Source organism: Acinonyx jubatus, chromosome F2, assembly GCF_027475565.1.
Source record: "Acinonyx jubatus isolate Ajub_Pintada_27869175 chromosome F2, VMU_Ajub_asm_v1.0, whole genome shotgun sequence".
Taxonomy (NCBI): Eukaryota; Metazoa; Chordata; class Mammalia; order Carnivora; family Felidae; genus Acinonyx; species Acinonyx jubatus.
The window spans coordinates 43,055,469-43,080,853 of record NC_069394.1 but is presented as its reverse complement, the minus strand read 5'-3'; the positions used below and the strand labels follow the sequence as shown (position 1 = coordinate 43,080,853).

At 35.2% G+C, this 25,385-nt stretch overlaps 1 protein-coding gene and 1 long non-coding RNA gene across 16 annotated transcripts in view; one reads left to right on the top strand and one right to left on the bottom strand.

The window, feature by feature from the left end:
* Nucleotides 1–13,037, bottom strand: part of TRIQK (triple QxxK/R motif containing) — a 283,919-nt gene extending 270,882 nt beyond the window's left edge. For 12 of the 15 annotated variants that reach the window (XM_053208576.1, XM_053208577.1, XM_053208578.1 and 9 more), the window contains exons 1-2: nucleotides 12,888–13,037; nucleotides 946–1,105 (exon numbers count right to left, since the gene is read on the bottom strand). The gene's annotated coding sequence lies outside the window, so the exon portion shown is untranslated. The remainder of the gene's footprint in view (nucleotides 1–945; nucleotides 1,106–12,887) is intronic. The other 3 variants (XM_053208565.1, XM_053208568.1, XM_053208569.1) reach the window with 2 other exon arrangements.
* The window catches only part of LOC113600656 (uncharacterized), a 74,307-nt gene continuing 61,938 nt past the window's right edge, over nucleotides 13,017–25,385 (top strand). Inside the window, exons 1-2 of the long non-coding RNA XR_003421762.2 lie at nucleotides 13,017–13,444; nucleotides 23,033–23,205. This is a non-coding gene — a long non-coding RNA (uncharacterized LOC113600656). The remainder of the gene's footprint in view (nucleotides 13,445–23,032; nucleotides 23,206–25,385) is intronic.

Sequence of the window (25,385 nt, the reverse complement as noted above, 5' to 3'; positions counted from 1 at the left end):
TAGATAGTGACAAATGCTAAGTAGAAAATATAGAGCAGGGATATTTAGATGGTGACCAGGTAAGATCTTATTTAGAAGACGATCTTTTAATAAAGACCCAAAGGAAAGTGAATAAGTTGGCTATGAAGATATCTAGGGAAGAGCAATTCAGTAGAGAGAATAGTATAAACCCTGAGATGGGAACATGCCTGGCATGTTCAAAAAACAACAAAGGAGCCAGTATGGCTGAGCAAGTGAGTCATTAGAGATGAGATTAGAGCAGTAACAAGGAACCATCTCTTGTAGAGACATATAGGCCAGTTTAAGGGCTTTAGCTTTTATCTTGAGTGAAATAGAGAGTCATTGAAAAGTTCTGAGCAGAGGATGAGGTGGAAGAGGACAGCAGAAGATAAGGTCGGAGATATAACGGGGGCCCACATTCTTTGATTCTATAACATACTTCCTCTTCCCACAAAACAGGCAAAAAGAGGATACACCAATTAATCAAGAAAGATTAAAATTGACATTGAACGACATTTTATGATGATCTTAATCTGTTCATTACTTACTATGCAGGGACACTGATTATGATCCCTACATGATTACCAAAATATAGTAACGTACCAAAGTATCACAGAGTACCAAACATCAAGAGATATCAAATATTTAATGTAGAAACAAATCCTAATAGATAATTAATGATAACAAATGATTCAAAAAATATTTCAGATACAGATTTATAGTTCTATGGATCTTGCTTTATTTACTTGGATTTGCCCAAATACCACAAAATAAATATAAGTAAAAACATTCCCCTATTGTAACACTGCCTTCCATAAGAAAGACTACCTTCCAAATTCAAGTTCATTGCCAGAAGCAAACAAACCAAAACAAGGAAAACAAGTGAAAGAAAACAAACCACAAGTCAAAACACCTTTTGCCAAATGTTAGATCAAATAAACACACCTTGTGTTGTGTCCTTGATGTTGCTAAGTCTGAACTCCGGAGAGCTGCCAAGAGGTAAGATGTTTCCAAAGGCAAGATCTTTACTGAAGAAGCCGTGCTTGCATTCCTGGCAAATTCAATTCCGGATACCAATAACAATGTTCTTGGTTGCTTTTTCTTACTGGAATTCAAAGTAGAGTATATGGAAATATTAAACAGATGATCTCCAGTGCCCTAATGCCCACAAAATAAAAACACTGTGGTAGCATTTTCCAAGAAGTGTTTCTTGGTTTGCTAAGTCTGTTATAGACTCAATTGAATTAAGCTTCTCTGGTCAAATATACTCAGAAAAATGTTCCATACTATGCCTCTTTTTCACAAGGCATACTTTCCAAAAAAAAAAAAAAAAAAAAAAAAAAAGGTCCTGAGAAGTTGTGTAATAGGAAAATCTTTTTAAACTTACTTGACCCAGTGTGTCTCAAATATATTTAAAGAGTCCCTTTCCACTGTAATAAATAGTAACATTATTTATACAGACCACACTTTAAGAATGGTTCATTCATTGTATGATGATTATCTGAAAAGTAGTGAGAGATGTGTTCACTATATTTTAGAGTTGAATATGTGTGCAAAGAGACCAATTTTAATTTGTTCTCTGTTATTGCAATTTGTACAGAGTTGACCTATAAAAATAATTTTTAAAAAATATAAAAATAATTTAATAAAACCATAAATATTAGATGTTACTTTCTAAACTAAATGCCCATTAAAAAGCAACAAGGAAAACAAATAACATATGATTTATTCATTTTTGTTCAACAGATATTTACTGAATACCTGTTATGTGCCAGGCACTGAACTCATCTCTAGTTTTATGTCGCAACTGCTCTTATATATATGAGTATCAAGTTTAAATGGTTCCAAACCACTCTCTCATAATAATAAAACCAACTCAAAATTTAACCCCAAGTATTTGAGAACACAAGTTTCACTAATTCTAATCATATCATTAAAAATAGCTTTCAATGTTTAGGCTGTTTTAAATAGTGATAATAATCCAGGTCCACGTGAAAATATGAAAGCACATTATTTTTTATTTTTATTTAAAAAAATGTTAATGTTATTTTTGAGAGAGAGAGACAGAGACAGCATGAGCGGGGGAGGGACAGAGAAAGAGGGGAAACAGAATCTGAATCAGGATCCAGACTCTGAGTTGTCAGCACAGAGCCTGACGCAGGGCTCCAACCCACAAACTGTGAGATCATGACCTGAACCAAAGTTGGACACTTCACCAACTGAGCCACCCAGGCACCCCTGAAAACACAGTGTTTAAAAAAAAAATGGTACTGCAAAAGAATAAACCTGAAGTTCTGCTTCATACTATACACAAAAATTAACTCAAATGAATCACAGACCTAGATGCAAATACTAAAATAATAAAATAGAAGAAAAATAATAATATAAGAAATAATAGAAGAAAAAAAATAAAATAGAAGAAAACAGAGGAGTAAAACTTCATGACCATGGGTTGGGCAATAGTTTCTTAGATACAACACCAAACATACAAGCAACAACAACAAAAAACAGGTACATCGGACTTCATCAGAATAAATAAAAACTTTTGTGTTCCAAAGTACATAATCAAGAAAGTGAAAAGACAGAATGGGAGAAAATATTTGCAAATCATATATCTGACATGGGTCTTATATCCAGACTAATGAAGAACTCTTACGACTCAACAGTAAAAATGCAAATAATCCAATTTTAAAAAGGGCAAAGGATTTAAATAGAGATTTCTTCAGAATAAAAACAAATTGCCAATAAGCACATGAAAAGATGCTAAATTTCATTAGTCACTAGAGAAATTCAAATCAAAAGAGATACAATGAGATACCACTTCACTAGACAGATATTAAGAAGTATTGGTGAGGATATGAACTAGACCTTCATATATTGCTGGTGGGAAAGTAAAACGGTCTTGGAAAACAGTTAGGCAGTTCCTCAAAAAATCTTAGAGTAACCATACGATCCAGCAATCCCACTCCTACGTATTTAAGGGAAATGAAAACATACGTTATGTCCATATAAAAACTTATACATGAATGTTCATAGCAGCAATATTCTTATAGTCAAAAAGTGGAAACAATCCATGATGAGTAGATAAATAAAACGTGGTATAACCATACAATGGAATATTATTCCACCATAAAAAAGAATGAAATATTACTACGTGTTACCCCATGGTAACTCCATGGTTAGCCCACGGTGAACCTTGAAAACATTATGCTAAGTGAAAGAAGCCAGTCACAAAAGTCCAATTAATACATTATTCCTATTGTTCTCCTTATAGTAAGTGTCCAGAATGAGAAAATCTATAGAGATAGAAGACAAATTAACACTTATATAGGGCGGCTGAAAGTGAGAGCAAAATATATGGGGCATGACTGATAACGGGTACAGGGTTTCTTTTTGAGGTTATTTAAACATTTTAAAATTAGATAGTGGTGATGGTTGCACAACTCTGTGAATATCCAAAAAACTACTGACTTGTACACTTAAATAATCAATTTAATGGTTCTGAATTATATCTCAATAAAGTTGTTGCTAAAATGAAAAACTATAATAATATATATAGTTCTTATCTAAAATGTTTGGGCCAAAAAATAAAAAGTAAAATAAAATAAAATAAAATAAAATAAAATAAAATAAAATAAAAAGTCAATAAAATGTTTGGGCCAGTTGTGCCTTGGAGGTTTTCAGATTATAGAAAAGTAATATATCCCATTTACCATAATTACATAACACTCCTGGAGGAAAGTAGGGGCAGCACATTAATATTTCATAGTAAAATCTTATCAATATTAACACTGACTGGAAAAATAAAAATGACATAAATAGTCCCATGCCATTTTAAGTATGGTTTTGCCTCAATTCAATTTATGCAAACTTGGAAAAAAATTTATTTTGCAGAACTTTTGGATTTTGAAAATTTGAATAGTGGGTGTTAGACACTTATTAATGATGATGACAAATATTAGCAACAATAATGATATCAGCAGTTTCCATTTACTGTGCTTTGCACATCACATGTATTATCAGAAAGTCTCGTAACATTTATGTGGGACAAGTACAATTAACCCCCAATGAGAAAACTAAGTTTCCTAATGATTAAGTGAGTTTTCCAAGCATACACAGTTAACAAAGGGCACAGATTTGAATGCAATCTATCCGATCAGAGTACACTCACTTTCCTCTATAAGGAAGAGTATATCCAGATCATCCATCTGAGATATAGATTTCAAATCTATAAAATGGAGAAAAGAACTGTTCTATGTATCACAGAGATTACTGTAAGGATGAAATGAGATTGCTTTTATGAAAATAATGTGTTAAATATAAGGATCTATATAAATGTGGGACAATATTACCTAGAAAACTATTTTTTATTACATATCAAAATCAATGTTTAAAATGAGATATGGTTTTAATGAAATTCTTTAGAGGCATTCAAAACAAATACGCTTATTTCATTAGAAGAAATGCTAAGCATTAAACATTGCTTTTTAAATATCTAAGAAAAGAAAATCCCAATATGTTCAAGGGATCCATAACTAAACATCTATCATCTCAAGTTTTAATAAAGTTTTTATAAGCCATATATAACACTGGTGCAGTGTGCTGACATAATACATTATGTTTGGTCTTAAAGTAGTTCTGTGTAGACAGGAGAAGCCAGACAGATCATTTTTTTTTTCCATTATAGGCAACTTTTTAATCTTTTGAAAATTTAAAATTATTTCAGTTTATTTAGCAACCTTCTCACAAAAGTTTCCATACCACATAAGTTCCTAGGATAATTAGTGGATTGCCTATGTATCCTTCCTCAAGGAAAATTCCGTTATAAACAGGACATATGTGGGTATAGCCCAATGCAACTTTTGTTCCATGACCGTATATTCATAGCATTAAAAAAATTTAGGGAGTGCTGTATTTGAAAAGTTTAAGAACTATTATTGTAAAATACTGATCTGATCATGTTGGCTCTACAGCACAAAAATCTAAAATGGATCTTCACTGCCTATAAGATAAAAATTGCTTTGTGTAGCACATGACAGCTTTCTCAGCCTGGACCATGGTTTTTATTGCCTCAACTCTAGCTACTTTTCTCCAAATTGTGTTCCAGCCACTGAATTTCTTTCATTTCCCAACTATGTGATCCTATTGACAGCTTAGTAGCTTTACAAATATTGTTCTCTTTGCCTTGTTACCTTAGCCCCAGCCTTATCTACGTTAAATTCACAGGCATCCTTCCAAACCTTGTTCCAAAGCCACTTCCTCTATACAATTCATCTGTACCTGCCAAACAAATCTTTGCTGATTAACTGATTGATACATACCTCACTTGTTAAATACAGTACATGCTTATCTCTATAAACACATAGATTTTTGGCATACAATAATAAAATGCTACTATTTCTAACAGTACTGCAATATTTAACTGAATGTCTTTGGAAATGAAATTCTAAAATCTTCACATGAATATGTTTCATTTAAGGCACAGAGGTGCAAAAGAGAAATTTTGGATGATTAAATGTAAAAAATAATAGACTTGTTTTTAACGCCAGTCCATAGAAGACCAAAGAAATGCTGGGGTAAGCAGAACATTGAAGGGCAATTGCTGAGTAAATCTGGGTGCCTTGAAATAAAAAGAAAATTCCAATTTTTTAAGTTTACAGTTTAGGTCAGGAGTTGCCAAATTTTCCTATAAAGGGCCAAATTGTAAATTTTTAGGCTTTGACAGTTGAGAAGCAAAATCAAACTATAATTGTCATAGCAATTCCTAGTGCTCTGAGCAGTGCAAAGCAGCACAGCCACACATTTGCCTATCTGTTGCAATTACTCCACACTGGTATTTTAGTGCCACATACAATATGTAAACAGACGTGTAGGTGTGTTCCGGTAAAACTTTATTTATTAACAAAATTTGAATTTCGTGTTTACATTACAAAACATTATTGCTTTGTTTTGTTTTCCCCCCAACCATTTAAAAATGTAAAAACTATTCTTGGTTCACGGGTCATAGAAAAACAAGCACTGAGCCAGATTTGGGAAACCCATGGATCCTAGTTTGCTGAAGAATGCTTTAGGTATATTTTAAAGTCTACCCATCCTCTTAAATTACCAGGTTTCATCTCTGGCATATATAAATCATAAAATCACAAAATGTTATTTACATCTAGATTGTTGTTGTTGAATTAATCTTTATGTTATAGGTCTTTTCATGCAAGCAATTTTTTACATTCATAGTCAATTTTTAACTAGATTTGACATAATTATTTAGAGCCACATCAATATTCTAGGACTCTAGGATATACTATCAGCTTTTTTTTTAATATGCCATGGCTTTTAAATTTATATCACCTTCTAATAAATTGTTGTAGGTCTTGGGTTTTCTCCCCCCACAAAAAAGGAAACAGGGTGGAGTTTAAGGTCCCTTATAACCTTAGGAGTGGTTTTCTGTGCCATTACACAAGAAATACAAACTGCATGGATATTAAAAAAAAGAAAACAGAAAACCCTCTTAAGAATGTTGCTCTGTTGTCTTCTGCTATTTAATGCTATAGGAAAGGAGTCTGAGACCAGCCTAACTTTTGTTTCCTGACGGTAATATGCTATTTTTCTCTTTCTAGATATATGAAGCATTTTTTCTGTATCATTATACTAATTTAAAAAATTTTTGATATTGTGTCTCTTTGAGTTGTCACATCTTATGTAACTCCTTTCTGCACCCATGACTTTTTCAGCTCAAAAGTTTTGATTCCTGTTACCTCTTTGCTTATAACTTTTTTTTTTCTTTCAAATACTGTCTTCTCTTCATTAGGAACAATTGTCAATAGTATAGTCTCTTCTTCAAAAACCCTAAATTTTCATAGAGTGGACCTCATTCTTTTTCTTCCACATATCAACTTTCTTTTCATGAATTCAATATTTACGTTAGGAGGACTTTTCAAGTCTATTTTTCATACTGATTAAATTTTCTGCAGTAATATCAATTCTGTTCTTTACTGCCTCAAATATAGATTTTTTAATATGTCATTGTGGTAGGCAGAATAATGCATCCCTCAAAGATGCCCAGGTCCTGATTCCCTAACCTGTGATTATGTGAATATTACCTGTGAGGATTACATGGCAAAAGGGACTGTATGGATGTGATTAAATGAAGAACCTCAAAAGGGAGAGATTATCGTGGATTATCCAGGTGGGTCTTTAAAAGCAGTTCACTTTTCTTAGCTGTGGTCTGGACGGGATTTGACTACAGAAAAATACAGGGATGTAATGTTGCTGGCTCTGAAGATGAAGGGAGTCATAATCCAAGGAATGTGAGCAGCCACTAGAAGCTGGGAGAGGCAAGGCAACAGATTCCCTCCCAGAGCCTCCAGAAAGGAACGCAGCCTTGCCAAAACCTTGATTTCATCCCAGTGAGACCTATTTCAGACTTCTGAACTGCAGATTAAGATAATGAATTTGAGGTTTTTAAAGTCACTAAATTTGTGGTAGTTTGTTAAAGCTGGAATATAAAACTAATACAGTTCTCATTTTTAGTTTTTCCTTATCTTTTTGTTTTACCTTACAGTCTTCCTACTGTCACCTAATCATTGTCTGCTCTTCATATACGGAGTTCTCCTGCCCATAGAGACCATGAATTCTTGCACATGCTACATGTCAAAGAACTTCCTCAAATGTTCTTTAGCTTAAAATTCTTCTTTGGTTTTCACAGGTATGCCCCTGAGTCTTCTGCTGATTACCTTTTCCTTGGGTTTGTGGGATTTTTTGTTCCACTTTATTCATTTCGAATGCTGTTATCCAGCATATTTTGGCTTTGCAAGAGACTATAGACAGGTGCCTGGGTGGCTCAGTCGGTTAAGCGTCTGACTTCAGCTCAGGTCATGATCTCATGGCTTGTGAGTTCGAGCCCCGCATCGGGCTCTGTGCTAACAGCTCAGAGCCTGGAGCCTCTACAGATTCTGTGTCTTTCTCTCTCTCTCTCTCTCTCTGCCCCTCCCCTGCTCACACTCTGTCTCTGTCTTTCAAAAATAAATAAACATCTAAAAAAATTAAAAAAAAAAAAAGAAAGAGACTATAGAGATCATTTCTACACAGTCCTCCTTTCCAAATGTATGTATGTATAGGAGGTGTGAGGGTGGAATATTGAGGAGAGGAGAAAAGGCAGATAACGGACCCCTAGAAAATGACAATATGGAATCAGAAACTGTTTTTTTAATTCTTTTTTAATTGTTTTAAGTTTATGTATTTATTTTGAGAGAACAGAGAGAGCACAAGCAGGGGAGAGGCAAAGAAAGAGGGAGAATCCCAAGCAGGCTCCATGCTGTCAGCACAGAGCTTGACACAGGGTTCAAACTCATGAAACTGTGAGATCACGACCTGAGCCAAAATCAAGAGTGGGAGGCTTAACCGACTGAGTCAACTGGGTGCCCCATAAACTGGTTCTTAAAAAAAAAAACAAAACCTGATATGCCCCTGCCCAGAGACATTCATGCTATATTGAACCACTGTGAATAATGAGAATGTATTATAATGCTCAAGCACATTCTTCATAAAAATGGAAGAACACCACAAATCTTCAATTCTAGATATTCACATATAAGGAACTTGATGCCTGGAATATTATCACCCCCTCACCCCCAAATAATTTATCTATTGCTGGAGCCTAGTCTAAAACTTTCAGTCCAGTGTGCCTTCTGTCTAGTGTAGGTTATAAACTGTAATCCACAATTAGGATTTTGTCACAGGTATCCATATAATTTATAAGTCTACACTCAGCAATATCTGAATATTTTTAATATCTAAAATACGTTAAAAAGGGTTTTCTTCCTTTTGTCTTTGCCAAAATTTTAAGGTCTTCAGTCCAATTGGTCTGTTATTTTTACAACTATGTCACTGCATAACACTATTATAGAAGAACTAAGTTTCTGTTTATTCCTGCTGTCATTCTCCATGTTCAGTGGCTTGAAAATATATAAGATCCTCTCATTTACGGGAGGTTCAACAAAACAGAATTTGTTAAACCTCTGAGTACACAGTATTTATCTTTCTATCGTTTTTTAGCATTCCCAAGTTAAGAAGCTAAGAAATCATCTTTTCTTTTTCAAGAAAATATATACCTATTGCACTCTATCATCACAAAGGTACTTAACATTTCTGGGGCACCTGGGTGGCCCACTCAGTCCATTAAGCCTCTGACTCCTGGTCTAGGCTCAGGTCACGATCTCAAGGTTTGTGAGATCAAGCCCCATGCTGTGCTGACAGTGTCTGGACCCTATTGGTATTCTCTTTCTCCCTCTCTCTCTGCCCCTCCTCTATGCTCATACTCTCTCTCACTCTCAAATTAAATAAATAAACATTAAAAAAAGATACTGAACATTTCTGTCATACAAGAAAGAATTAAATGTATGTACCAGGTGTGAAAAGATTTAGTTCTTAGACTCTAGATCCTTCTCTGTTCAGTTAGAAATGTTTTGAGGATATCAAATATTATAAAATATGCATTAGTATTTTCTATTAACATTGTTTTAGTCATTCTTGGAAAATACCAAAAAATAGCTATTTTCTAAGCAGTATTTTTATTAAGACCTTCACACTTAGAGCTTAATCTATTGACAACAAAAAAAGAACACAGAGGAACAAAGACTAGGGTGAAATCTCGTCTAGCCTCATGCCTCCACGTAGAGGAACTTCCACTGGAACAGCAGTTCTCAAAGGACATGTTTTTGGCCTTGGCGTGTGGGAAGAAAATTCTTCATTGAGCTGGACCTCTATGTTACACAATACCTATCATTCCTAAACTTCAGGGTCCCAAAAGCCATAAGCTTGTAAAGACACAGTAATAATTTAAAAACACCTCCACTTATTTCAAAAGACCCAAAGGGATCATCTAGGGTGGAAAATCAGAGCTCTAGGTTAACAGTCCTGGCCTCAGATCCTACTCCTATCCACAGCTTCCCAACATGAGAGTTATCTGATTGGTGACTGGTGGCTGAAATCCACTGGTCCATATTACTCCAATGGGTAGATATTAGCTATTAGAAACCTGTCAATACTAGAGTTTTTCCTTCTTTTACTTCATTGCTAATTCTGGGTAAATGTACCTTTTGTGCAAACTGAAATGATCTCTCACTTAAGAAAAGATGTAAGAAAAGACGAGGTAGGAGGTAGGAGGTAGGAGGAGGCAGAAAGTACTAGTACTCATTTCGGGTCTCCCATCCAAAGCACTACGCCAAATCAGCTCTTTAGTAAGGAAGGTGATATTGCAAACTCCCTCTCTCTGTTTACACACCCAGGAGAGTGAGGGAAAATAAAGCGATTATTTATTGAGCCCTAAAAACTATAATTCCAGTAGAATGCTTTCTCTAATCCATTTATCTTTATATCAGTTTCTCTACCAGAAATGGAGTTGAGAAAGGGATAGCCAAATACTAAATAGATAAAATAAAATTATAAATGATAAGGAAAATGACATGTGCTCCTATATACTCTTACGTTTATTAAAAAAGCAATACATATTTTCTCTTTTCAGTGTTATCCCTTTCTGATGATAATGTCTACCACATATGCCCACTTTCATTGATAAACCTAAATAAACTTTAGGAAAATTTAGGCTATTTATAGCCTTTATTTTCATACAGAAATCACGAAAAAAACCATAGTGGAACCAATCACAATACTTTTCAGCCATGGGAAATTAAAATAGTATGAAAGATGATTCAAATTGAAGAAAAGAGTTCTAGGAATCAGGTAATGGTATTCAAGTGGCATAAATATAATCAGCTTTTCTTTGTCCAAAATGGACTGTGATAGAAGAGAAAGTTTATATTTTTAATGTTTATCTCAAAAATACAATTTAACATTTTCACAAAATATTTGACAATGATTTCTTTTTTCACTTGCTTAAATATAAGAATATCCTTTAAGAGAATAATCAAAGGGCATTTGAAAAAAATTACAGTTTACATGGTTTTGAAAGACAGCAACAATTTATTGAGCACTGGTAGTTCCTGTTTATTAAATGGTTAAAAAAAAAAAAGATTGGCTTAAGATGCTGAACTAAAATTAAGCTATGGTAAAATGCAATGTGGAAGAAAGAACAAAGACCGAATTCTGTTCCCAGCTATGTTCTCAGTCACTCTTTGGTATGAAGCAAGGGGGAGAATAATTTCCTTATCCCTCAAGAAGTTGACCCAAAACAGGGTCTTAATCCAGGGTCCAATTACACTTCAAACAGTGTCTTTCTCTAAGGGGAGACTCAATAGCTTTCTTTAGCTTCTCAAAGCAGTACATGATATCAAGAAGGTCATTCATCCTTAGATTAGAAGGTAATCTTTCCGAATCCTTTCAGGCTATGTATATACTTTGAAAAACCAAGTGATGTCAAGGGGGAGAAAAAGTGTCATGCAAGATATTTAAGGCACCACTTAACGAGAAGTATTCACAGAATCAACAACAAATAAATGAGTTGCTTCATTTCTAAATAACCCGATGATAAGAGAAGTCCCAAGGGAGGTTTGAAACTACTTTAAGCTAAATGATCATACTTCTATGTGTTTACAAATTCAGATCATATAGACAAAAAGATAAAGTGCAATCAATAACACTTCACATCTGTGTAAATTATTAATAATACTTTCATAATCAATTATCCCTCCTTAATTTTTAGGAACAAAGGGCAAAGTATAGATGAGAAAACAGTTATGAAGGTTATTGGCCAAGGACAAACATTCCCTAACCCTGACAGTTTTCTGACTTACAGGCCAAGGTTCTCCTCAGTGTTCTAAGAACTACAAGCTTCCTTCTTGTAGATTTATACAGTAAACCTAGCAGAAGGAAGTAAAAGTAGACTTTAGCTCCTTATGTGTTTTCTCTCTGGAATGTTTGTTCTGCTCAATCATTTGGGGCCAAATGATAGGAGCAAAGAGATCTGAAGTGGTTATCTGTGGTTACCATCTTACAGTTAATCATTAAATGTGGGCCAATCAAGCCGAGGGGCTTGATCCAATTAGTATCTATCACCCACTTTCCACAGTAGGAACTGGAAAAGGGAAATCATATTGGAGCTTGTCCAAAAATGAACTGCCTCAACTTCTTGAGCTGCTCATTGTGCTCAAACGTTACAGCAGAGAGAAAAATAATTCCAGGTAGAAGAAATTAGATATCCTATCCCCCTTTTCCTAGCCATCCACACGGATACCAACACCCTGTGGGTCCAGGGATTCACCAAGCACCAAGCAAAGATCCTTTCCTCCCATCCCACCCTAGTCCCTCCCACCACCCCGTGCAAATAACGCCACCTCAACGCAGCCTGAAGCTCTTCTCTGCAAATGTTTTGGTCTGCAGATATTTATTAAGAAGGGGAAGGCTGGTAAAAGTACGGAGTGGAGTAATACCAGAGAAAAGCCAGAACAAGAACTACGAGACCCCGAGTGCTGGACTGTAAAACAGGACACGAATTAACTGACAGCACAAGAGAGCCAATCCCCAACCGAGAAAGAGGCCTCGGGAGGTGGGTGGAGCTAAAATTTCCAGGGCCCTGCGCCGGCGCCAGACACGCTGGCAGGGCGGGAACCGCTCGTTCCTTAGCAACAGAGGCGGCCACGCCCACCCACCGCCCCAACTCCGTGCTCGCCGTCCCCACCCCCACCGCGAGCGCCCTGCACGCCGGAAGGGGTCCTTAAGTGATTACCGTACCTCTGGGTTTCCCTAGCTTCGGGTTCCCGGTCTTCCAGAGCCTCCCTACGCCCAGCCAGCCCAAGCGCCGCTCTCAGGGAGGAACGACCATCTCCTAAACGCTCTGGGGACTCGCTAAGGACGTGCGCCCGCTTTCAGTCCCGGACCCCGAGCCTCCCTGGCAGGGCCGCCCCAGCCCCCTCGCCCTCGCCGGACACACACACCTTAGCTCAGCCAAGGCAAGGGCCGACAAACTTCGTGTCCTGCTGGAAATGTTGCTGTCCACGGTCCTGTCACTCAGAGGCAGGGGCGGGACGAGTAGGCTGCACACCCCCTACTCCCAAGGGGCTATACGGAAAGAGGCGGTGCTTGGCGGAGAGGGACAGGACCCGTCCCCAGCCTGCGCTCCGATTGGTCAATCTCTCTCCCTCCTCTGCGCGGGTCCTGGTCGCCGAGGCGTCGGCCCCTCGGCCTTTCCTTCGTTTTGACGCGAGTCTCAAGCTCTAATACCTGACTCACAAAATGACCATAGAAATTAAAAATAAGGACTATGACTTGTTTTATAACTATGAAAGACAAAATTGTGTTCTTTCCATTACTGAACCCTTCCCAGCTAAACACGCACACACACTCCCATCCCCAATCTCCGGGGAGCCTCCCACGGGGGAAGCGTGGACTGTCTCTGAAAACAACATTGTTTGCAGATTCAAGCTTTTCACAGGAGATGAATCAGTTTAGGAAAGGTGATTCCTGAAACATGACCAACAACAAAGCTTTGGAGGTATGTCCAGGTACTCAGTTTTCACGTCTACCAAATGGGAATGAAATACGAAGTTATTATTTGGAAAGCACTCGACAATTGAATGATTTATACCTTTTAATCCTGTAATTCTCTCAACACCCAATGGTATTATCCAAGGCCTGTGAACAATGAAAAAGGCTCAGATAGGTTACATTTGTTCAGTCATTCAACAAATGAAGTGCCTGCAGTCATTACTTTTTATATTGTGGTACGTTGAATTTAAAATTCTTTCAAAAACCTGTGCGATTTTCAATTTAAGTTTTCTCTTGGTTTAGTGTAAGTCATTTTCCTGTAGGCCAGCCTATCATAGCTAAAAAAAAAAAAAAAACCTTGAGAAAGTAAATAGCGTACAGAAAACAGAAGGACTGAGACAAGTATAAATAGACTAACTAGAAGGTCTCGGAAATCTCCTAGGATATCAGGGCCAGAAATTGAATCCAAAATGTAATTTTCTTTTCTTTTCTCCTAAATCATTTGCTGGTCTCCAGTTCCTCTCCCCGAAATAAAGGTAGAGTTAAATGAGATTATCTTAATACTCTTAACCAGATTTGTATGTGTGTGGCTTTAAAATAGTGTAACCCTTTTTCCTTCTGTATTAAACCAATACCCAGAAGTGTTTATCTTGTCAATACAGTAGTAATAATAAAGGAAAAACAAAACAAAACAATACTTCTGGACAAGTACTTTGAAATTCAATTAAAATGTCCACTATGATAAAATTGTTGGAATGAAAGAAACATTCCAATTGCAAATGATTTTATTCTTGTGTCCTGCTGAATTTTCAAATTCTTCTGAAACCTCACTATGAATACTTCTCTACAAAATTTCTTGATTTCTATGACTCATGATCACCATTATGTTTCTTTAATCTTTTAAAAATATTTAGTTTTAGATTAAAAAGAAAGAGCTATGATTGTATATTAATAAGTATGTTACATAAATAAATACTGTAAGATTTAAATAAAAGTGGTGAATTATTTATTTGAATTCGTTTTCAATTGCGTATTCAAATAAGTACAGCAAATGCATTTGTTTGACTATTCTCACATATATAAGAGATTATACATTTAAATAAATGTATTGTATGCATGTAAATGTGTAATCATTGAAATAAACACAGCTGTATATTGCCCATATGTATAGCTCCAGATGTTTGAAACATACATTCAAATTTCTGGAACTCTACACCTTGGTATCTAGTTAAACATCCAGTAGAAAATACTGTGCCACATATACATAGGAATACATCAAAACTCTATCTGCAGTGAGGAAATAAGGTTAGAACAATGAATAATGAGTCTCTACCACCGAATTTCTATCTGGAACATATTCTTACAAGATAGCTTATCCTGGCAAGTTGTTCTGCAAGCATATTCTATAAAATGAATACTAGCCAACTTACCCTGTATGAATATAACTATTGCAAAGTAGTCTTGCAAGTGTCTATCCAAATACTTAACCTCCAAAAAATAATGTTTCCAATTAACTTCACTTTTGGAGTAGGAGAGTCTCATGTTATCCATGCCTCAATTATTTACTTTTTAACTCACATTTCTGCTCTAATACTTGGAACGTATATAATTTGAAACTCCACTGTAGGCAGTAATGAACATTAGAAGAAATTAGGAAGTACAAACTAACCAGATATGAAATAAAGAATGTCTTAGGGACATTGAACAAGAAGTAAATGGCTTAATGTAAAATTAAAACATCCAGATGTATGTTATGCACATGCTTATTTCTTTACCATGTAATGACACACATGCTATATTTAAATTTGTAGTAAGTTGAAATATAAATTAGAATCCAATAATTATACGTGCTAACATCTTTGGTCTAGATGATTATGTATGTAGCTTGAAATTTGGGAGAATCCATTTGTAGAGATCATTTGTAGAAATTATGATTCTGTCAAAACATATGAAATTCATTGAATATATTAAAATAAAATATTAAAATGTCAAATTATTAAAACTTACTTAGTACTTATTTACCTTAAATTTTAAAGGTTGAAATATCCAAATTAGCTCTCTCAGTAGCTGCAGTTGGTTGGTTAGTAGGTCAAACATGCATATTACCATTTCTGTTTAGTCATCCTAGAACATTAGGGAGGCATTTAAGGTGAATTTTTTTAAAACATATATAGAAATGATTTTTCATGTGAGTTCATTTAAGAAATCCCCGTGTGTGACCTCCAGTCTACGTTTGAAAATCTTGGTTTTAGCCCATAGAAATATATTGAAACCACTTAATAAAACCTAGAAAATGGATATGCTTTTTCTGAAGAAAAACTTTGTTTACAAAACTCAGAAAACTAATAAGCCATAAAGTATTTTTATTAATTTGTGCAATATTTGAAATTATAGTTACATAGCAGCACATTTTTAGAATGAACTTTTCCTTAAAGCTAACTGACATACATTATTAAATACATATCTCAATGTTTGCTTTTTGAGTAATGGGATGCAAGATTGTCACTGAAATCTGGAATAAAATTATTTATCTCAAAAATGTTCTTCAGATGATATAGGAAATATATATAGAAATATATCTATAGAAATATATCTCTCTATATAAATATATGGAAAATTATTTCATGTGATGGATCACATATTACAAATATTTTGAGGATATAATTTCAAATGTATAGCTGTCAGCTATTTACCTGGCAAAAGACATATAGGTGAAAGGTATATATCTTGTAGCCAGTTGAAAACGTTCACATTTACTTTTTTTTTTCAGGTCATTGGAAGTTTAATCCACTATGACAATGACTAAATGTTCTGAAATCAGGATGCAATTTACAGATAATTCACTGATAGCATTTTCCCCCTTCTTAGGGGTACCCATAATAATAATGGCTTTTCCAGTAGATAGCCCCTTTACATTCAAGTGGTGACTCATTAATCAAAACGGCTTTGATTTTGTGCCCCTTACCTCTCAAAACAAGGCCTCTGAATCCCTCACATCAGGAGAAAAGAGCAACTGCCGATTTTCGATTTTCGTAGTTTCCACTGCAGCAGGGGAGAATTGAGGCACAGCATCTGGATGTGTTTTTGTCATTTATTATTGCTAAGGCTCGTCAATGTTATATTCATTTAGCATCACACTGAGAAAAGCCATCGTCCTATGTTCCCCCGTGTATCTTAACCCCCAGTTTCTCCAACTCAGGTATTTCAGAGCCTACTTACCGATGCTTCACTTGTTCATTTATAATCATTCATCACTTTTTAGTGTTCTTTATATATAATTTGCCTATTTATTATGTGCATTACTTATCTTTCTCTACCTCAAGAATGTAAGTTGCTTGCAGGGTAGAGATCCCATCAGTTTTATTAACTGATGTACCCCAAGTGCTGAGATCAGTGCCCGGCACCTAATGGGCACTCAAGAAAATTTTGATTAAATTTAGTGTTCTGTATAGTTGTGATTGATTTAATTCTTTATAATATTCTAGTGCATGGATATGTCACAACTCATATATCTATTCTTCTACTCCAGGGCTTTGGAGCTATTTCCGGGTTTGTTCTATGATAAACAGGGCAGTTGTTAACATTGCTACTGCAGATTTACAAGAGTTCCTCTTTGATTTGTAACTAGGAGTAGAATCACAATTTGTAGAGCGTGTGCACATTGTAAATGAAAGTATAATACCAGGGGTGCCTGGGTGGCTCAGTTCGTCGAGTGTCTGAGTTTTGATTTCAGCTCAGGAATGATCCCAGGGTCATGGGATCAAGCCCTGTGTAGGGCTCTGTGCTGAACCTAGAACCTGCATAAGATTCTCTCTCTCTCCCCCTCTGCCCTCACCCCAACTCGTGTGTGCTCTCTCTATATATATATATAAATAAGTAAGTATAATACCAAATTTTTCCCAAGGTGTTACACTATTTTTCCCTCCTAACAGAAAATGTGTTTGTAGGATTCAAATGTATTGATCTTTTCAGAAAACCAAATTTTGGCTTTGTTAACTTTGTCATATTTGTTTTCTATTTCATTGATTTCTGCTTTTCTTTATTATTTCCTTTTTTCTGCTTACTTAATTTTCTTATTTTTCTATATCATTAAGTAGAAAGTAAAATAATTGATTTAAATTGTTATCCTTTAAAATTATTGGCGTTTAAAGCTAGAAAATTACTTCTAAGGACTGCTTTAGTGATGTCCCATAAATTTTGATGTGTTTTAATTAGGATTCTTTTGAAAATATTTAAAATTTTTCTTTCTGTGAGTTCTTTTATCATTGGGTTATTTATTTAGAATTCTCTTGTTTAGAGTCCAAGTATTTGGGAGTTTTCTAAATGTCTTTTTGTCATGGCCTTTTAATTTAACTCCATTGTTGTTCGAGAATATACACTGTAAGATTTCAAACTTCTGAAAGTTATTGAAACTTATTTTATAGCCCAGCATACAGTTTATCTGAACGATTGCTCTCAGTGTACTTGAGAAGAATGTGTATTCTGCAATTGTTGGATGTAGTGTTCTAGAATTAATAATATGTATCCTTAAATTATTGCTGAGATTCATCAATGTTATGTACTTGTAAAATTGTGTATTTAAGAGCAATCCCTGTATGCCCTCCTTTCACACTCCCCAGTTTTTACCTCCACTACCAACATCCCAGAGCTGGACTTCAGCTTCACATCTCACACATGTTACATTCCGCTTCCCATTCATACATCACATTTCACAAATGTCAGAACCTTATGAGAGTATAATTCCACGTATCTGTCCCCACTCCATCATTTGTATTATTGTTGCTGTATATATTTGTTTTAAATGCATTATAAAACTTCAGTGTAAAATGTATTTGCTTTTGACCTAAATGATTAGCTTTTTTAAAGAAAACAAAGAGAATTATCTTTTAGATTTACTCACATAATTACCATTTCTGGCACTTTTTGTTCTTTTGTACATCTCTGACAATTTTAATTTTCTTTATATTACGGAACTAGTATTTTTTTTTATCCTTTCCAACTTTCAAGTTTCCTTTTACACAAAATATGAAATTATAAATGATTCTATTTTTGTGTACATATATATATGAGTATACTTCTTTCAAATAAAAATGGATACAAATAAACACATACATACATACAATTTGACTTTTGAACATTTTCTTTGAACTCAATAAAATATAACTACACATTTCAATAATTTTTTGCAACATTCATCTGAAGTTACATTTACTCTCCCGTGTTATCTTCAGAAATAAGGAGATTGAGGTTAGAGAGATTAAACTTTTAACAATTACTTTAAAAAGCCATTAAAACTTATTGTGTACTTTTATTTTTTAATTATTATCCATCTTCCCTAACCCAATACTGTAAGATTCATTCCTCTTCAATAGCATATAATGCTTAGCTCACTACAACCTCCTAGATAGATCTTCAAAAATTATAATGAGTAAATAAAATAATGAATTTGACATTTAGATATAGATATAGGTATAGATATAGATAGATTCAGATGCTGGAACAAAAAATGCAGTTCAAGTACATTTTTTCCCATCCCCTGAACCACCTCTGGCAACCACTAATCTGTTCTCTCTCTCTCTCTCTCTCTCTCTCTCTCTCTCTCCCTCTCTCTCTCTGTCTATATGTGTGTGTGTGTGTGTGTGTGTGTTTGTGTGTGTGTGCGTGTGTGTGTGGGGGGGGCTTATTTGGTTTTTTTTTTGAGATGGGGAGTTATTTGTTTTGTTTCTTTTTAGGTTTCATATACAGGATCGATCGTGTGGTTTTTGTTTTTCTCTGACTTATTTCACTAAGCATAATGCCCTTGAGTCCATCCATCTTGTCACAAATGGCAAGATTTCATTTTTTATGTCTGAGTAATATTCCATTGTATATAGTTATAGTTGTTATAGTTATAGACATAGACATAGATGGTATAAATATATAGATATAGATATAGATATAGATATAGATATAGATATAGATATAGATATAGATATAGATATAGATATGCATACACATGTACCACAATTTCCTTATCCATTCATTGATGGACATGGTTGTTTCTATATCTTGGCTATTGTAAATAATGCTGCAATGAACATACAGGTACATATCTTTTTGAGTTAATGTTTTCATTTTCTTCAGGTAAATACCCAAGAGTGGAATTGGGGGATCATATGGTAGTTCTATTTTTAAGTTTTTGAGGAACTTTTCATACTGTGTTCTGTAATGGCTCTACCAATTCACATTTAACCAAAGCACTCTTGAGAAAGAAAAACAAACCTGGAGGCCTCACCCTCCCAGAACTCAAACTATATTACACAACTCTAGTAATTAAAACAATATGGCATTGGCATAAATACAGACACAGATCAAAGGAACAGCATAGAGATCCCAGAAATTAACCCATGCATATATGGTCAATTAATTTACAACAAAGGAGCCAAGAATATGCAGTGGGGAAAGAAGTTTCTTCAATAAATGGTGTTAAGAATTAGCACTTGTTGCGATGAGCACTGGGTGTTGTATTTAAGTGATGAACCATGGGAAACTACCCCAAAAACCAAGAGCACACTTTACATACTGTATGTTAGCCAATTTGACAATAAATTATATTTTTAAAAAAGAATTCATATTTTTTATTGGTCTAGGTGCATTGGTAATATTTTCTCTCAGATTTTATTTGTCTGAAAATGTCTGTCTCCTCTCTTCTTTTTGCAAGTTACTTAGAATTTGAAGTTGAAAGTAATTTTTCTTTGAGCTCTTTAAATAAGTCAGTCAATTGTCTTCTTGCCATCATGTTTCTTATGTGAGGTTAGCCATTATTTTTCTTACTCCTGTTTGCAATCTATCTTTTTGTTCCCATCTCTGACTGCTTTCAAGATGCTCTCTTTGGTTTTCAGTCTTGTGACTATCATGTGTCTAGGGGGTACATGTACTCCTCTTTGTATTTATCTTACTTTGTTTTTGCTGAGCTTAGATATATAAGCCAAGGCTTTAAATTATTTGGGACGTTTTCAGCTATAATTTTTCAAATAACTTTTCTGGCCTATTGTAATTCTTTCATTCTTATTTTTATCTTTTATTGAAGTATAGTTGATATACAATCTTATATTAGCCTCAGGTGTATAACATAGCGATTTGACACTTAGGTACATTATGCGATTCTTGCCATGTAAGTGTAATTGCCATCTCTTCGTTCTTTAATGCCATTTGCATGAATGATAATGTATCACACTGATCACTGGGGTTCTGTTAATGTTTAAGCCTTTACTCTGTTCTTCAGATTGGATGCCCACTTCTGCTGTCTTTAATCTGTCCTTAAGCTTATTCAGTACTTTTTTAATTCAGTTACTGTAGAATTTTTAGAATTCCCATTTAAATGTTTTCTGTATTTCTATTTATGTTTGTTATGGTTCTGTCTGCCGAGATTCCTTAATTCTTCGCTCATTAAGGCCATATTTCCCTTTAAGGCCTTGAACATGTTTATAATAGTTGCTTTCAACATTTTACCTAGTAATTAAAACATCTAGGCCTTCCCAAGATCAGTTCTCTTCACCGCTGTTTTCTTTGCTGTTGGTCATATTTTCCTGTTTCTTTGTATATCTGGTAACTTTTTATTGTATACTAAACATTGTGGATGATACACTGTAGGGGCCCTGTAGTATGTTAAATTCCTCTGACAAGTGTTTTTTGTTTGTTTGTTTTCTTTTGTCTGTTTTTTATTAGTAGCAAGTTCAGTTATATCTAACCACTTGGATTTGTCAAGGCTTGGTTTTATACTCTGTGAAGGTGGATTAAAGGAAATTCCAAGATGCTTCTCAAGACCCCTGTATTGGCTCTCTTCAAATTTCAAATTCTGTTTCCCCTCCTGTTCTTGTCCAGGCTTGGTTTTAAGCTCTGTATAGGTCCAGAGTAGTTCTTTCTTTAGGAAATGGTCCCTTCGCTTAAGGTGTGGTCTTTCTGCTGTCTCAGTTTTATTCCTGAAGTATTTCTGAGGTTTTTTCAGTCTACATGGGCTGGCATTTTATCTCTCAGCTCTGATAAATCTCTAATATCTTTAGTCTTCCCCCAGTCTCATAGCACTGGTCTTTGGTAAGCCTTGCGAAGTCTTTCATTGCATATACCCAGTCTATTTGCTGGCCAAGGACTTGGAGGAAACCTCCAAACAGATTTTTGTATCCTTCCTAATGTGATCTTTCTTCTCTCCAGTATCCGGCCCTACAGATTCCAGCTGTTTTGACAAACCAAACACGGAAATCTGCCTCTGCAAATCAGTGAAACTGATGTGCTTTGCTTGTGCTTCAGCTCTTTATGCTGTGATGGGGAAATTGGCTTCAGACAGAGCTGCAATGAACATGGGGCTCATGTCAAGTGTTTCCCTTCTTTAAGGAATTGTGGTCATGTGCTGACTCTTGCCCAATGCCTGAAAAATATTGCTTCGTATGTTTTGTCCAGTTGTTATGGTAGAAGGGCTGGTCTGGCACTAGCTCTTCTGTCATGGCATGAGGTAGATATCCATATTGATATTTGAATTTTGTGTCTTACAGTTCTGCTAAACTTCTTTTTAAATTATCTGCATCATTTTATCTTTTACACAATCATGTCATTTGTAAATGACTGTGTTTTCTTCTCAATATTATTATGTCTTTTTCATGCTACAATATTGAATAGAAGTGATGATGGTAGGCATCCTTATCTTTTCTGTATTCTCAAAGGGAAAGCTTTAAACATTCTTTCCTAAATATTTGGTAGCTGTGAATTTTTTTATGATATTCTCTACTAGGTTAAGGAAGTTCCCTTTTGCATCTGTCTTTCAAAGATTTTTTTTTTTAGGGGCACCTGGGTGGCTCAATTGGTTAAGTGTCGATTCGATATCAGCTCAGGTCATGATCTCACAGTCGTGACATTGAGCCCCCCATCAGGCTCTGTGCTGAGTGTGGAGCCTGGTTGAGATTTTCTCCCTCCCTCTCTCTCTACACCCCCCCCCCACCCTGGCTCACACTCTCTCTCTCTCAAAATAAACATTTTTAAAAAAACAAATTTTTTAAAAATCATAAGTGGATATTGGCTTTATCAAATGTATTTCTGCATATTTAGAAATGATCATAATGATTTTCAACTTTCCCTATTGGTATAATGAATTAGAAAATTTGCAATGTTGAAATTAACCCCAGAGTCTTTCTCACCATCCTACCAAGTGCAGTGGAAGCCCTGGCTATTGACCCAGGTAAACATCTAGCCATACACAGGGCTTCAGTCATTGGGAACCAGAAACTTTCTTCATCCTTTGGCATCATGCCACATGATATGACCCCAGCCAGCAGGGTGAAAACACTATCTTCTGTACCTAGGCCAAAGAGACAGGGAAGTGAACTAAGAGAATGGATAAGGACAATCCCACCAAGTGTAGCCAAGCAGTGCTGAACCCTTTGCAAAAGCCAATACTTCCACCTATTTTTTACTGAGCTCCAGAATGTATCACTCAAGACCAGCATGAGAAATGTGTAGGCCCACAGGACCCCAAGCTCAGAAGGGTCCTGTGTCTGGTTAATGCTCTGCTGTTGACATCATGAAATTGTTAACAATTTTATCTTTGAACTTGTCTTTTGTAAAGGATGTATAATTGGATAATGGAGGATGTGCATGAGCAGAGGAGATACACACAATATGCATGTTCGCCACCATTCCTTGAAGTCCCACTTGCATGTGGAGTTCAGGACACCCTATGAGCACAGACTTCTGATGAACCTATGATGTGTGGAAGTTGAGCATAACTCAAAGTACAAGGTAAGTGTGTTATGGAAGTTGCTGGCAATACTAGTAGAGCATTGGTAGAATATACACATTTAAAGAACTGAAGTAAGAACAGTTGAGTTAGTTTTGTGCCTTGTTACTACTGTTTTAGCAAGAACAAAATGCATATGCATGCTTGAGCTACGACATATGAATTGTATAATTTAAGTATTTCTGCATATCAGTAACTGACCCAGGATATGTGGTCATATAACACGTAGTGCCCCAGGTGGCCTGCTGTCATGCTTTCTTCAATTTCTGCTGGTAGGAAATTATATTATTTTACATATAGTAAAAGAAACTTAAAACAATATATTTCCATTTCTCAGGCCTTTTTTTATTGTCATGCGCTTTATTTCCACATATGTTATGATCTTGACACTATGTTATTAATTTTCTTTTAACAATTTTCCTTTAGAAATGTTTTTAAAATATAAAAAAGCTTTTTTTATTTACCTACATATTTATAATTTGTAGTGTTGTTTGCTCCTTTATGTAGATTCATGTTTCCATTGAGTATTATTTTTTTTCTGCTTTAAGAACTTCCTTGAACATTTCTTATGATGTCTGTAGTGATAAATTCTTTGTATGACTGAATAAGCCTTTATTTTATCTTCATTTGTTAAGATATTATTTCTGGGTATAGAAGTCCAGGTTGGCAGTTTTTATTTTAGTATTTCAAAGATATCATCCCACTTTCTTCTTCCTTTCATTATTTCCAATAAGTCTGCTATCTGTTATCATTTTATATTTGTTCTTCTATAAGTAATGATCTTTTATTGCTAGCTGCTTTTAAGATTTTCTCTTTATCAGTACCTTTAGGCAATTTGATTATATGTTATGATGTAGATTTCTTCATGTTTCTTGTGTTTTGGTTTTGTTTTTTTTTTTTAGTTTCTTGGATCTATGTGTTTATGATTTTTGTTAAATTTGGAAAAATTTCAGTCATTATTGTTTCAAATATTTTTTCTATCCTCTCACTCTTCCTCCAAGGACTCCAAACACATGCACATTAGGTTATTTGACCTGTTCATATTTTTCTATATTTTTCTCTCTGTATAGACTTTTGATAGTTTCTATTGCTCCATTGCATTATATTCAAGTTAATTTATAGTTTTTGCTGTTAACCCCATCCAATGTATTTTTCATATCAGAAATTTCTTTTTTTTAAGTTCATTTATTTATTTTGAGGGGGGAAGGGCAGAGAGATAGGGAAAGAGAGAATCCCAAGCAGGCTCCACACTGAGCATGGAGGCTGATGTGGGGCTCAATTTCACAACCATGAGATCATGAACTGAGCTATAATCAAGAGTTGGACGTTCAACCCACTGAACCACCGAAGCACCCCTCAGAATTTTTTTCTATATCTAGAAGTTCAATTTGGTATTTTTGTCTGTATCATTCATTCCTTTCCCTAACATGTTCCTCCTTCTGGCTGCCTTCTTTAACATTTAGGAGATAAATGTAATAACTGGTTTATCATTCTTATCTACTAATTATATCATTTGTGTCACTTCTGGGTCTATTACTATTGACTGATTTTTTTTCATCCTGTGAGTTGTATTTCCTTATTTCTTTGACCACCTGGCAAATTTTTTTATTGAATGCCCAACATTTTGAACTTTACCTTGTTGGATGCTAGAAATTTTTGTGTTCCTAAAATATTCTTGAGTGCAGTTGTTACTGGAACGCAGTTGTTACTTGGAAACAATTTAATCCCTTTCCGGCTTTACTTTTAAGCTTTGTTAGGCAGGACTACAGCCTGTAGTCTATTAATCTTTCCCCACTACTGACCCAAAACACTGTGTTTATTCTAACCAATGCCCTTTGAATTATGATGTATTTCCACTTTGGCTGGTAGAACATAAACTAAAAATGACCCTGTGTTAGCCCCATAGATTGTTCCATCTGCTTCTTCCAAGTAGTTCTTTCTCAAACCCAGGTTGTTCCCTCACACACACTCACTGATCAGCACTCAGCTGAAATTTGAAAAGGTAACTTTTATGTCTATGCAGAACCCTCACTCTGCAGTATTCTCTGGTCTGGCATTCCTTCCTATGAACTGTAGCTCACCAGATACTCACCAGATACTCAACTCCATCATCTTGATTGGGAGGTACAAGCCTTCTCCACTTAGGTCTCCTTTCCCTGCACTGTGGCCTAGGAACTGTCCA